A 12,658-nucleotide genomic window follows, 5' to 3' on the forward strand; every position below is an offset into this window, starting at 1 on the left:
CGTATCAAATGCAAATGGTATGAACACGTGTTGATTTTCCATGCACGATTTCTCATGTTTGGTGACTTTGCCTGTAGCTGCTTTTAAAGCAGCATGTCCCGCCGTGAAACCCCCAGCCCTCAGGCCCACGAGAGGGGATACCCCTGTAAGATCCACACATGTGTGTTTCCCTCCGACCCATCCAAAAATCAAAATGTCAGTCGGTCTGAGGGTTGACCTTCCTTCTGTCGGGTCAATCAAGAAATTAACAGGTGCCTCTTTCTTAGCGGAAACCCCGGCACGCTTAAATATGTCAAACAAAACATCCATAACCATATCATGCCTGTATTTGAACCCCGGGAGTTCTTTATAGTGAACTGCATGCTCTCCAAAAGAGTCCAAACATGCCTTGCGACACACAGGACATATCTCGTCAGCTGGGAATATGGGAATCATGAGTCGATATTTGAGAATAGTACGATGGGGAAAATCATAGGTCGGGTTCTTGCATTAAATATGGATTTTTGTTCTAGAAGTTTTTAGTCCAAGATATTTAGATAATATTGTAGAACTCTTCAATACCTTTCCGTGGATATAAAGATCGTCGAAAACGGAGTTGGAATAAAGAAGTTATGCTCGTTTGAAGTTAGAGCGGTTTTGGGGTTGAGTCGCGTACGTTGGGCGTACTCAAAGTGTACGTTACGTTGGGCGTACTAGGGCATCCCTAGTACGATGGGCGTACGGGATCAGTACCCAAACCATATTTTCGTGGTTTGAGCCCTATTTAAGCTCCTTAACTTCCCCAAACTCATTCCATTCTCATCCCCCACATCTCCAACACCCTCTCTTGTAACCTTAACCCTAGATTGAGCCTTGTGAGCAAAAAGAAAGTGTTTTTAAGTGCTTTGGAGTGTTCTTGGTGCACCTTGGAGAAAAAGGAACTCATTGAAGAAGTGTTGGTTGCATTGAAGCTTGTAGATCCAGACTTTGTTCACCTTGATCTTTCTTCTAAATGTATAAAGTTTGAATCTTGATGATGAAATTGTTAGATCTAGCTAGTTTTGGGTGTTATGAGATTTTGGTCACTTTAAGTGCATAAAGTTTAGATCTTGAAAGTTTGTGACCTTGTTATGGATAAAGTTGGAAACTTTATCCATCTAAACATCATTTGGTTTCAGATTTGAAAGTTGGAGACTTGTACTTAATGGATTAAGTTGAAAAATATGCACTTTTGGGTCCCTTTGAGACTTAAATACTAGATCTTGTTTGTTGGGATCATTCAAATGGATAAATTTGGAAACTTTATCCATTATGGAACCATTATGAACCATAACAATGTGATCTTCCCTTCTTGATAGGTTTTGAGCATAACAAACAAAAACCTATGTGTGCATGCAACCTTAATTCTTGATCTATGTTTTCTTTAATTGAACATATAAGCTTTGAACATCAAATAGCAAACCCTAGGAGATCTATATTATTTTCGAAAATCATAACTATGATTAGTAAACATGCCTTTGATTGTTATGTAGCAATAACAATGAAAATCCAAGTCTTCTTGAACCTTTAGAACAAGCGTCACAAGTGTTACGCCTCTAGATCACACCCAAACTAAGCAAGAGAATGAGAGAGGAGATAGGAGGAGGGATCTTGAGATTTTCGACTATCCTTCTAGGGTTTCTAGGTGGCCGAAAATGTGAAGGGGTAAGGCTCTTTATATAGATGAGGTAGCTTAGAGCCAAAGTTAGGGTTGTGATTGCATTCTTTAGGCTGTCTGGGCATGTAGGATGGTAAGGAACGATTTCGAGGACGAAATCTAATACAAGTGGGGGAGAGTTGTAACACCCGGAATCTGGAGGAGCAATTGTAAGGAATGAATCCCATTTTGGGGATTGGAACACGGCGTGTTAGAGGAACCAACACAGCGTGTCTAGTTAAGGACAAGCGCGATTTTCATTAAGGCCAACACAGCGTGTTGGTGTCTAAACACGGCGTGTTGGCAGCAGGGAAGGAAACCCTAAATTGCACCCTATATAATCTCCTTAAGCCCCAAGGGTTGGTCTCCTTACCAGCCTCCATTGCCACTTAAACCCCAATTCGTCCCTTAAGCTTTCTTAGTGGTGTTCTTGAGCCTTGAGTGGATTCTTGTGATTATTTTGCTCATTTTCAAAGGAAGCTTTGAAGATTGAAGGTGCTTAGCTTGGAAGGAAGATCATAGATCCAGAATCTCTCCACTTCTTACAGTCTCTTTGAGGTATCAAGTTTGCATATTGGCATGTGTATGATTAGATATCTTCATGGTTAGTTTATTATGATTTTGGTCTTCTTTTTGGGTCTTTGGATGAGTTGAGTTGTTTAAGAGCTTGTTCTTTCAGATCTGGGTTTCTTTTGGTATCCTTGAGCATAAAGGTGCAAGCTTTATGTGAAGAATGGTATCATACGACATACATGCTTCAAGTCCCCTATTAAGTCCCTTTTTTGTAACGCTCTGTTTCGAATCGTTTCCCTGTCACACCCACGAACTAGACGGCGGAAGCGTCCGGGGGCTTGTGCGTGACTTCATCTTGTAATATCATCACAATGCATATAATTGAAACAAGACAACTGTAACATCCCAAAAATACAGTCTGAAAAATTCGTTTTAAATCAGTAATAAAACCATATTCTCAAACGTCATATAAGAATCATAAACAATGTATCTCAAAATATCATAACGACTGTCAAATATATCAGAGTATAAACATCGCAGGCTGAACAAATGGTGTGTGCACTGCAATCTTCCCGAGCTCCTCTTTTGAAAACTGAGTACCTGAAACCAAACTGAAAACCGTAAGCACGAAGCTTAGTAAGCTCCCCCAAACTACCACATACCAAACAATAACATATAAAACAACTACTGGGCCTTGCCCACTGCATCGGACCGAAGTCCGGAAACTGCATCGGATCGAAGTCCGGAAACTGCATCGGACCGAAGTCCGGAACTAACCAGGGCCTTGCCCTCTGCATCGGACCGAATTCCGGAAACTGCATCGAACCGAAGTCCGGAACTAGCCAGGGCCTTGCCCTCTGCATCGGACCGAAGTCCGGAAACTGCATCGGACCGAAGTCCGGAACTAACCAGGGCCTTGCCCTCTGCATCGGACCGAAGTCCGGAACTGACTGAACATAGCATAGAATAATCATAACTACTAGCATACCACATATACTGCATACTGCATCAGACCGAAGTCTGGAACACATAACACAAAGACATGCTTGAATCACAAAGACATCAAGCACACTGAACTACTGCATCAGACCGAAGTCCAAAACTACTGCTTAACTAAATGGGTCGGCATTGTGGCCGTAGACGCGTTCCTACTGGAAGGAAACTCACCTCACACTGTTGAAGTCCCGTAGATACAATCACACACTGCCGAAGTCCCGCAGACTCAACCCCAGCTGCTGGATGACAGATTCTCGAACTGTCAACACCAAAATAACACCCAATTACTAATTGGGGTCTAACACATAACTATAATGCATACTTTGGATAATTACTATATTACCCCTAGCTTGGCTTACCCAAGCCCAAGGCCCAATCCATAGGCCCAAAGTCAACTAGGGATCAAAGCCCAACATATGGCCCAATTTTCCAAATTGGGCCCAAACCTCTACATGGACTTCCCTTAAGGCCCAATTGATCAGTCCAGTCCAACATGTCTCATTCTAGGGGCCCAATATCAATACAACCATCTAGGCCCCAACTATGGCCCAATTTTCCAAATTGGGCCCAATCCTTCATATGGGCCTTATCCTAAAGCCCAACTAATTACTCTAGTCCATTTGCTTGTTCTTGGATGGCCCAACACAAAGCCCAAGTGAAATTAGGGTTTCACATAAAATGATGATTAGGGTTAAGTGTTTCTTACTTAACCCATTAAGGACTTAATCCATTAAGTCCTTTACTCTACTAGATCAATGATATGGAGAAATTGGGCTTACTACACAATCCAATCTCAATAGCCCAAAAGTGGGTCCAATAAGTCTAAGGCCCAATTACTCACAATTAGGGTTTTCTAAACCCTAATTAGGGTTTCCACTCAAACATGGCCCAATAGGCCCAAAATTAATCTTTAAGCCCATTAGGGTTTTGGCTAGGTCCATTAGGGTTTTGCTTGAGGGGCACCACCCACTACCACCTCGGGTAGTGGTGGTCAATGGCGGCACACGGCGGCGGCCACCACCTTACGGTGGTGATTATTATTATTTTTATTAATTGATACTAATTACAATTACAAGGTTTTTATCCAAAAATAATACACACACTCACTAATCACACACACTAATTAATCTAATACACACACAGCCACCCTAGTGGCGGCCGACGGTGGCTCGTGGTGGCCCTTTTCTCAACTTTTCCGACCAAGCATGGCACACCCAACACACGCTAACAAAAAAATACCCTTCTATGCTCGAGAAACGGACCCAAAACTCCCACCAACGGTGGTCGGAGGCGGCATAATGGTTTTTGGGTTGGCAGCCATCACCTCTCGGTGGTGGCGGCGGCTTCTTTACGGATCCCCGACAAGCAGCAACTCTCCCCGACACCTCTCTGCTCGAAATCGTGACGCAACCGCCCCCGGTCACCCGCTGCCATGACGGCTAATGGACCGATAAGGCGGCTAACGGCTGTTGGACGGAGCAGCGACCGGAGGTTGAAGAAGAAAGAAACATGGAAAGGCGGCTCAGCGGCGGCACTGTAGCGACAACAGCTCTAACGGCCAAAGATGGCGCTCGGTGGTCGGGGAGGTAATGAAACAGTGGCGGATGGAACTGTGGGAGGAGGTGACTCCTCATCTTCGTCCGCAGTGACTAATCGTGGCCCATATCGACGACGGAACGGGATCGTTGGCGGCTTCCCTGGGCGGTGGCGACGTTGGCTGGAAGCAGTGGTCGTTTGGTAGCCATGGGTGACCGGAGAAGAAACAAACGGATGATGGCGGCTAAGGCAAAAGTTAGGGTTAGGGTTCTCATATAGCTTATATACCCGTGACTATTATAACTTATTTCCATAATGACCATTTTGGTCCCTCCTTCTCATTCTTCTTTCAAACTAAGTCCTTGATTTACCCTTTCTACCCTCACTCCTGAAATCCTTTACAAATAAACTCCCGGATTTACCAATTAGCCCCTAGGCCTCCAAAATCTCTTCAATGAAGACCCAATAATTTCCATTTAGTCCCTGCCTTCCATAAAACTTACAAATTAAGTCCGGATTTTACACTTTTAACCCCCAATCTCTTAGAGTGTGACAATTAGCTCTACGAGACCATCATTTGATATATAATTATTTATTTTAGGGCTTTTATTCGTTCATTAATTTGTTTATTTATTTAATAAATAAACAGGGTGTTACAACTCTCCCCCACTTAAATTGGATTTCGTCCTCGAAATCATTTCTTACCATTCCTTACTCGCCCAACCACTCGAGTAGCATGGTCACCAACCTGGGCACACCCTAGCCTCCCCAGGGTAACCATGACCAATCCTCGTAAAGCCAACGAATTCCTCGCAACAAGATCTCGTCTACTCCGTCTGAAGTCTGTTGTCTCGAGATGATATGAATCCCTAACAGACCACTCATACTGAATCATTATCGTTGAATCTAGTCTGTTTATCCCTCAACTGGCTACTCAACTACTGATAACCTGAGGCTCCCACTAGAAAACGGAAATCACAGATCCACTTATCCATGTGATTCACTCATACTTGGCCAAAGCCCAACTATTTCCACTGTGAGTGACTTGTCACTATCCATTTCAACCAGCTATTCTATCCGTACTTGCAACCTAAACACAATTACTAACACTGCCAAACACTGAAACTGTCCGAACACTGAACTGCCTGAAGCAGTATGTTGCCACATGGCTGCTTCCCGAAATCTATCTAGGCCTTCCTGGTCTCAATTGGTTCGTTAATCATCTGAAATACCGGGTTCCGGCCCGGCTGCGGAGCCAAAGCTCTCCCACTTAGTCGCCTCACACGACTTCTGAACAAATTCCTTCTCTAGAACTAGCTGCCACTAGTTACCATGCCACTGAGGCTCTAATAACTTTCTGATCTAACTGATCGAGTCCATACGTCGAATCCTGATATTACCAAACCACGGATAAACGCGATTGCTACATAACCAATTGTAGCCTTATATAACAAGCAACCTTAAGCAATCCATTGCGTTCTCGATCTCAAAACTGCAGTGGCGTTCCTACAGTCTTATCACTGGCTCAACTAGATCTAATCCATCCAGATAATTCCGAAATCCAATCTGTGGATTTCCATATCCTTACTGCTACACCCGAACGGTTGGGTACTATTGTTCCTTCCGCGTCCTAACAACGCGCTCATGCTGTCTACCAGCCAAGTGTATTCTACGGCTACGCCTGCAGTCTCACAACATTCTAGCACTACCTGACTGCTAGTGAATGCTACGGCTACACCCACAGACTTACAACACTCTAACACTATCCGACTGCTAGTGAATGCTACGGCTACACCCGCAGACTTACAACACTTTCTTACACTATCTGGCTGCTAGTGAATGCTACGGCTACACCCGCAGACTTACAACACTCTAACACTATCTCATTCGCTGGTTACTGATCCGAACACATCCGACGTCAAGCATACACACGACCTAACATCCAAAATTGAACCCATGTCCATACTGGAATCCCCCACCTGATTCCCTAAGGCTTGCTAGCAAACATTCCGAGAACGCGATCTCATCATTGGCAAGTTTTTCCGGACTTCCATATCACACTCTCCTCGAACCATACAACCACATGGGCTGTCTTCCATTCAGACAAGGATGCAAAACTTATCCTAGTCTCAAAACTGCTCCCGCTTCTGAATCCTTGGGCGATTCTCCCCTACTTTGATTTAGCTAATGCCTTACAACACACAAAACTGGAAGAATTCCCAATCCTTCTCACCACCCATGACCAATCTGCTAGAAACCACACTTACCATTGCTAGCGTTTTCAACACCAGCTAATCCAAAAGATCACACAACTTCTAAAAATCCTAATAAATCTCCGGTAATAATCCGCTAGACCCAGGAAGTTCCGAATCTCAATTGGAGACCTCGAAATCTCCCACTGCATCACGGCCTCTGACTTGGCCGGATCGACTCGAATATCCTTCTGATTGACAAGGTGTCCAAGAAATTGCACCCCGCGCAACCAGAACTCACAATTGAAGAACCTTGCGAAAATTCTCTCTCTCCTCAAAGTCTCTAGCACCTTCCTCAGGTGCTTCTCGTGCTGCTCCTCAGTCTTGGAATAAACCCAGATGACGCTGTACTTTCCTAATCCCGTAATATGGGGAATTGCTCTATCACAATTCGCTAATGCTTCTCGGCATGCAATTGGCATATGACATCTCTTGAAAATATAATTCAGACACAAACCAAGGATAACTCAGGGTTACACTTACTCAAACCCTTGAAACGAAAGGCTCCCTTGTGCAGTTTCCCGCAAGTGCTGCACCGAATCTGGTCCTGCTGGTCTCTCGAAAGCTAATCCTAAATCTAGGGTCTCCTCCCGGGACCCTTCAGTATAAGCAACTGATCTGGTTCCCTCTTACCAATGTTCTCCAAGTCCATATCCCGTTCTCAAGCTCCAGAAGTCATATCATTCAGGGTATTGCACCCCGAGACACTCACGATCTCCCTGCTATCATTCTACAGTATGTTCTGATGTCTTACCTTACTCATTTCCTCTTCTGCTGCATATTGCAGTACCATATAAGCTCCTTCCCGAGACTTGACAGTGATCTCTGCCACAGTCTCAGTCGTCTGAAGGAGATATAGCAACTCTCGCGCCAACTGCTGCGCCTCAATCGCCTGGGCACACTCTGCCCAGAATCTGGTTTAAAAGTCATCTAATGACATAACATCAACTGCTTCATCACTCAACTCACTACCAACCTCCTCCTATCAATCTCGTGCTCTGTCCCTCAGGAGACAGGAAGTAAGTCGGATCTTGTCTCCTTTCGAGACAACGTCTGGTACGAAAAGTGTTAGCGACATCTGCCAACCATCTGCTGCTAACAATGGGGTCCCTAACCCACATGACAATCTGACGCTTCACAAACTCTGAGTTCCTGAAACATCAACGTACGAGTCTCTATCATGACTGCTATCTCAGTGCAGAATGCACTCGGCCTCTCATCACAAATCTCTACACTGCCCTCCTTGATCACACTGAGGATCACAGGAGTCTGGTCAATGATACTGCGCGTACTCTCAGATAGAACGAACTCCCTCATCTGACCATCAAGCTGCCCGGTTACAGAGTCCGAGCCTGATCCCTCGTCGACACCAGAACTACCATCTGGTTTACCACGTAGCGTCACTATACTCGGTAATATACCATCATTCTAAAAACACATAATGACAAACGTCGGAAACACTGATATATCACGAGGGATCGCTACTACTACAAGTTTCATGGTCTCATCTCAGCCTTCCTCGATTCAAGTACGGATCCTCTGCTTTCAGTAGTACGGGCCCATACTACCTTCCACATCTATCCGTACTTTCCTCAAGTACTGCCTCGACTCCACCAAGTCACTTATACTGCTACTGATCTCTGCTGCTCTCATCCTAGGCTTGCCCTAGGGAAATCTCTGACTCCACCCAATCCAGTCCTCAGCTGCTGAAGGCATCCTTGTAATGCCAATTAGCCATCACCTGAATACCATCACATGTGACGAGGCTCAGATAATCCTTCGAGTAAAAGACTCGTCCCTACAACGGTTAGACTCAAACGAGAGCTGCGCAATAGGGCCAAATCCAGCACTCTGAGATTATTCAACCCTGATCACATGTGACGTGACGTATTCACCTAATAGCTAACTCCCATCACTCCGAGTCCTACAAAGCACGAAGCAAGCAACATTCGGACACAGGAAACTACTCAAACAAATCTATCCTCATAACGAGAAACTGTACTAGCATACAATGCTAAGCTCATACTATCAGGCATAACCTAAACAGGCTATCCTACTGCTGTCTACTCAATACTAGCATGCAATTCTCAATAAGTTGAAACACATATAACAGGCACATAAGGCATCCTCCTAGATCCTTAGTCCTATTCTAGCATGCTGTTCTACTGAAACTGGAACTGATAATTATAACATAACATGATCTTGTATGAGTAATTTGGGAGTACTTACTTGAGCTCGGCTGATTGCATGCACCACACCCTTTTCTTTTTTTCAAAATTCTTTTCGCTTTTTCTAAAACTCTTTTCTTTATACCTTTTCTAAAATTGTTTTTGTTTTCTCAAAATCCTTTTGTAAACATGGTTTTTCTTTTGAAAACTTCTTACCACTTCCTTAGTTTGAGTTCAGACACACCCGAAAGTGTGCCCGAATCCCTCAAACGAAGGCTCTGATACCAACTTGTAACATCCCAAAAATACAGTCTGAAAATTTCGTTTTAAATCAGTAATAAAACCATATTCATCAAACGTCATATAAGAATCATAAACAATGTATCTCAAAATATCATAACAACTGTCAAATATATCAGAGTATAAACATCCCAGGCTGAACAAATGGTGTGTGCACTGCAATCTTCCCGAGCTCCTCTTTTGAAAACTGAGTACCTGAAACCAAACTGAAAACCGTAAGCACGAAGCTTAGTGAGCTCCCCCAAACTACCACATACCAAACAATAACATATAAAGCAACTACCGGGCCTTGCCCACTGCATCGGACCGAAGTCCAGAAACTGCATCGGACCGAAGTCCGGAACTAACCAGGGCATTGCCCTCCGCATCGGACCGAAGTCCGGAAACTGCATCGGACCGAAGTCCGGAATTAACCAGGGCCTTGCCCTCTGCATCGAACCGAATTCCGGAAACTGCATCAGACCGAAGTCCGAAACTAGCCAGGGCCTTGCCCTCTGCATCGGACCGAAGTCCGGAAACTGCATCGGACCGAAGTCCGGAACTAACCAGGGCCTTGCCCTCTGCATCGGACCGAAGTCCAGAACTGACTGAACATAACATAACATAATCATAACTACTAGCATACCACATATACTGCATACTGCATCAGAACGAAGTCCGGAACACATAACACAAAGACATGCTTGAATCACAAAGACATCAAGCACACTGAACTACTGCATCAGACCGAAGTCCGGAACTACTGCTTAACTAAACGGGCCGGCATTGTGGCCGTAGACCCGTTCCTACTGGAAGGAAACTCACCTCACACTGCTGAAGTCTCGTAGACTCAACCCCAACTGCTGGATGACAGATTCCCGAACTGTCAACACCAAAATAACACCCAATTACTAATTGGGGTCTAACACATAACTATAAGGCATACTTTGGATAATTACTATATTACCCCTAGCTTGGCTTACCCAAGTCCAAGGCACAATCCATAGGCCCAAAGTCAACTAGGGATCAAAGCCCAACATATGGCCCAATTTTCCAAATTGGGCCCAAACCTCTACATGGACTTCCCTTAAGGCCCAATTGATCAGTCCAGTCCAACATGTCTCATTCTAGGGGCCCAATATCAATACAACCATCTAGGCCCCAACTATGGCCCAATTTTCCAAATTGGGCCCAATCCTTCATATGGGCCTTATCCTAAAGCCCAACTAATTAATCTAGTCCATTTGCTTGTTCTTGGATGGCCCAACACAAAGCCCAAGTGAAATTAGGGTTTCACATAAAATGATGATTAGGGTTAAGTGTTTCTTACTTAACCCATTAAGGACTTAATCCATTAAGTCCTTTACTCTACTAGATCAATGATATGGAGAAATTGGGCTTACTACACAATCCAATCTCAATAGCCCAAAAGTGGGTCCAATAAGTCTAAGGCCCAATTACTCACAATTAGGGTTTTCTAAACCCTAATTAGGGTTTCCACTCAAACATGGCCCAATAGGCCCAAAATTAATCTTTAAGCCCATTAGGGTTTTGGCTAGGTCCATTAGGTTTTTGCTTGAGGGGCACCACCCACTACCACCTCGGGTAGTGGTGGTCAATGGCGGCACACGGCGGCGGCCACCACCTTACGGTGGTGATTATTATTATTTTTATTAATTGATACTAATTACAATTACAAGGTTTTTATCCAAAAATAATACACACACTCACTAATCACACACACTAATTAATCTAATACACACACACAGCTACCCTAGTGGCGGCCGGCGGTGGCTCGTGGCGGCAGCCACCACCTCACGGTGGTGGTGGTGGCCCTTTTCTCAACTTTTCCGACCAAGCATGGCACACCCAACACACGCTAACAAAAAAATACCCTTTCTATGCTAAAGAAACGGATCCAAAACTCCCACCTACGGTGGTCGGAGGCGGCATAATGGTTTTTGGGTTGGCAGCCATCACCTCTCGGTGGTGGCGGCGGCTTCTTTACGGATCCCCGACAAGCAGCAACTCTCCCCGACACCTCTCTGCTCGAAATCGTGACGCAACCGCCCCCGGTCACCCGCTGCCATGACGGCTAATGGACCGATAAGGCGGCTAACGGCTGCTGGACGGAGCAGCGACCGGAGGTTGAAGAAGAAAGAAACATGGAAAGGCGGCTCAGCGGCGGCACTGTAGCGACAACAGCTCTAACGGCCAAAGATGGCGCTCGGTGGTCGGGGAGGTAATGAAACAGTGGCGGATGGAACTGTGGGAGGAGGTGACTCCTCATCTTCGTCCGTAGTGACTACTCGTGGCCCATATCGACGATAGAACGGGATCGTTGGCGGCTTCCCTGGGCGGTGGCGACGTTGGCTGGAAGCAGTGGTCATTTGGTAGCCATGGGTGACCGGAGAAGGAACAAACGGATGATGGCGGCTAAGGCAAAAGTTAGGGTTAGGGTTCTCATATAGCTTATATACCCGTGACTATTATAACTTATTTCCATAATGACCATTTTGGTCCCTCCTTCTCATTCTTCTTTCAAACTAAGTCCTTGATTTACCCTTTCTACCCTCACTCCTGAAATCCTTTACAAATAAACTCCCGGATTTACCAATTAGCCCCTAGGCCTCCAAAATCTCTTCAATGAAGTCCCAATAATTTCCATTTAGTCCCTGCCTTCCATAAAACTTACAAATTAAGTCCGAATTTTACACTTTTAACCCCCAATCTCTTAGAGTGTGACAATTAGCTCTACGAGACCATCATTTGATATATAATTATTTATTTTAGGGCTTCTATTCGTTCATTAATTTGTTTATTTATTTAATAAATAAACAGGGTGTTACAACAACACTATCATCATACATATCAAAATACAACCAACATTGTTTACATCAAGTATAGTATCATAAATTACATGCAAAAATATTCAATGTATGATGATAACAGAATATGACAAATTCCACATGTTCTTGTAGACCTTTCCGCTTAACGATTCCCTGAGAATACAAGTTGTTTTGAAAATGTCAACATATATAATGTTGGTGAGTTCATAAGCATGTTTGAATGAAAATTTGTATGGTTCGTGATACGCCAGAAAATCCGATATTTTCTGAAAAATGGTTTAAAAGTATTGTGTCAAAATCAAGTACTAATGCATGTGTGTTTTCTGTTTTTGGAATGTATATAAAAATGTAATCCGGAAAAATTCTGTAATTTTTTCTGTTGTAAGTAGA

The sequence above is a fragment of the Lactuca virosa genome, chromosome 6 (genome assembly GCF_052849685.1).
Source record: "Lactuca virosa cultivar CGN04683 chromosome 6, Lactuca_virosa_CGN04683_v6, whole genome shotgun sequence".
NCBI lineage: Eukaryota > Viridiplantae > Streptophyta > Magnoliopsida > Asterales > Asteraceae > Lactuca > Lactuca virosa.